General features: G+C 45.3%; 1 pseudogene; it reads right to left on the bottom strand.

The window, feature by feature from the left end:
* LOC107749173 (guanylate-binding protein 1-like) overlaps nucleotides 1-3,509 on the bottom strand; it is a 26,279-nt pseudogene that overhangs the window by 21,042 nt on the left and 1,728 nt on the right.

Consider the following 3,509-nt stretch of genomic DNA (forward strand, 5'->3'; position numbering starts at 1 on the left):
ACAAACTCAAGTACAAGCTACTAACAAGGTGTATCATAAATGAAAAATTATTCAATTATTATTATTATTATTATTAAATTAAACAATTGCTAACAGCAGCCAACTTAATTCATGTGAATCGTGTACTGCTAGGCACCTTTGGCTTCCTCTTTTTGTGTAATTTAGATGGAAAATGTGTGTCTTTTTTATCGTTTGAGTCACTTATCAAAAGTTGCTAAATGTTGCCAAATACATTTTAAAAAATAGCTACATTTGTTGCTAGGTGCTTTTGGAAGAAAAAGTTGCTAGGGTAGTCTGAAAAGTTGCTAAATCTAGCAACAAAATTGCTAAATTGGCAACACTGCACATATACAATCTGACTATATTATTTATTTATTTACTTATTTATATAACAGCAATAATACACTAAACAGGTAAATTACACGGTATTTTTTAAATTATAAAGTATTTTTACGGGTGGAGTTATGCAACAGCGTGAGAGCTTGATAGACAGGCGAACTGACCAATCATAACACCAAATCCGCCATCTTGTCCGACAAATAAATCAGACAGGAGAGTAGTCGCTGGACTTGTGCTGCATTCACGCCATGTCGTAATTATCGTAATTACCGTAATTCCGAGATGAAAACACGTGACGTTTAACTCGGTGCTGTTCACGTCCTCGGATTATCAAACATTATCAAATTTTTGTCAACAAAATGAACCCGCGACCGCGTGAGAGAATGTTACTGGCAGCTGTAAAACACATAACATTACATTTGTATGCTACTGCAAAATATTGCAGAACACGGAAAGCGTTTTAGGTAAAAAATAATTACTAACTGTTTGTTTGTTTTTTTGTTTGTTTGTTGTTGTTATTAATGACATCGATAAATGTGTTATCGCTAACCTAAACAAACAAGAACAAAATAATAATAATAATAATAATAATAAGTATGAACACTTACAATATGTTTTTATATTATAGTATATAATAGTATCTATATATATATATATCTATTTCCCCCTTTTTAGATCAGTAATAGCTTTCTTTGAAAGCGCCGCCATTTTTCTCTTGTTCCGCGTGAGGTGCAGCAGTCACGTGGTACAAGCCGTAGCTTGTAGCCGCTGGCCGTGGCGTTTCCTCCCGGGACCCCACGCCTTCCTCCGGACATCCGGCTCATGACGAGGAGCGGTAGCAGACACCGCTGCGGTCGCTGGCCTGGGGTTATCCCTCCGTTGGGAAGAGCCAGGTGCCGACGAGGATCTGGATCTCGCTGTCTGCTGCTGGAAAGCGTGCCTTGGCATCACGTGACTCATGGCTTTGGCGCGCTTTTGAGCCTCCGCAAAGTGCTCAATAATGGACTTCACAGCGTCACCGAAGGGGCCGGAGGGAGTCACCGGAGCGTTCAGCAGCACTTTACGGTCAGCATCCTTGAGGTCAGCCAGGTTTAACCATAGGTGCCTCTGAAGGACGACCATAAAACCCATGGCCTTACCCACGGCCTGGGCCGCTCGCTTCGTCGCCATCAGCGCGAAGTCTGTCGCCACGCGCAGATCCTTAATGGCCTCCGTCGTGAGGGCTCCGCCCTCCGCCGCCTGCAGCAGCTTCGCCTGAAAATCCTGCAGCACCGCCATGACGTGCAGCGCAGAAGCCGCCTCGCCATCAGACGCATGTGCTTTATTGGCGAGGTGGGCTGATGTCCGAGCCTAGGGTTCTGGCTGCTGCAGGACACAGGTGCGCAGCAACGGTCTCCTCGACGGGGGGAGGGCGCACGTACCCGTGGGCCTCCACCCCATCCACGTGGGAAAAGATGGCCTGTGTGGCGGAGTGGACACGCGCTGATTGGGGTGCAGACCATGTTTTCACCAGCTGCTCATGTACGTCGGGGAAGAAGGGGACCGATGCCCTCGAGTCAGCTTTCCAGGTGGACCTGAAATACCAGGAGTCAAGCTTACTCATGGCAGGCTCCTCTGGAGGACTCCAGGTAAGCTCCAACTCCTGGACGGAGGACCCACCAGCGGCACGCTGGCGGCAGTGGGCCTCACCCCAAATAGGCCGCGAGCCACATCGCGGCGGGTCCGGAGCACGCGGGCCGGAAGGTCCGCGCAATGCCCGCAGTTGGACTCGTCCAGCGCCGCCTCGGCCGCAGTCGGACTCATCCAGCGCCGCCTTGGCGCGGGCCAGGCCCAGGCAGGCGACGCAGTGGTCATGTTGATCCGGTGGCTCGATTGGCCCCGCGCAGATCTTGCAGATTGTTGCCATTGTGAATTCAGCAGGTGAAGTAGAAGATTCTGACATAATTGTCGCGTGCACCGCATTTTATACTGCCTCTCGAGCTCGTCAGTATTTGCATGCGATTTGCATACTTTGCACAATTGGCCAGTCATTTGGACTGGCGTGAACCAATAGGACTTCAGGAAAGGTTGGAAAGTTCCCATAATGGAGAAATGTCTCCGTGATGTCTCGTGAAAGCTCGAGCGGGAACTCCCAGTTCACAATTTGTAATTACGAGTTCTACGAGAGGACGTGAACGCTTTTTACAAGTTGATATCTCGTAATTATGGTAATTACGATATGGCGTGAACGCACCTTTGATCTTAAAAATGGTGTGTATTGACGCATTTCCCCGGCTGAAACAAGATGTTCTGATGTTCATGATTACTTCGTGCTAAAACCATAGAATGTATGGGCTAAAACTAGTAAAGAGGAAGAGATGATCGGTTCACGTACTGCTTGAACTTGAACTGAGGCGCTACAGCAATCTGTCACGACACATTAAAGAGCCACAATACTGTATTTATCATTTGAATTAAAACATTTTTTTGAAAAATTTGATTTCTGATACTTTGTTTTCCAACCACAAGTACCCTGGCGTGTTGTCTGTAGTTTCCTCTTTGCTCCGAAATGTATTTTTCACTGCATGAGAACCTGTGGCAGAGAGCACCATGGCCGGTCTCACGTCGATTTTCTCACACTCTCTTAAATGAATGCAAGAGCAGTTCAGTTAAAACTGTAATAATACAGATTTGGCAACTTCTCCAGTGCGTATTTGTGTTTGTGCTCTGAAGGCTATCAAAACCTTCTTTTTACAAGGTGTTTTGTAGCGTTGAGTGACGTAGCCAATCACAGACATATCTGTTGATTTCTTGAACACCTCTGATTGGCCATTGCTGTTCAAGACACTGAATTTTTTAAGACTACACTGAAGTTCTGCATGCTCGCGAATTCTGTCATTGTAACAAAGTTTATACAAAATGTAAATAAGAGACCCATTGTGCAATGAAGAGAGCTTAATTTATTATAACAGAACTTTGTGAGATCGCGATGAATTTAACTGAGTTAAAGGACGCGGTCTTCAGGCTATAATCTCTTCAGAATTTGAATAAAAGTTTTTTTTTCTCTCTTTTTGCTGGACCAATGGCCACATACACTGTACATGCAGCAAAGTTTCAGGAGTGAAATATAACCCGCATCCCTCATATAAATGTGGGATTCACTTTCTATTATAATAGTGTCTAACCCATTA

Source organism: Sinocyclocheilus rhinocerous, unplaced genomic scaffold (assembly GCF_001515625.1).
Source record: "Sinocyclocheilus rhinocerous isolate Xijiao unplaced genomic scaffold, SAMN03320098_v1.1 scaffold919, whole genome shotgun sequence".
Lineage (NCBI taxonomy): Eukaryota > Metazoa > Chordata > Actinopteri > Cypriniformes > Cyprinidae > Sinocyclocheilus > Sinocyclocheilus rhinocerous.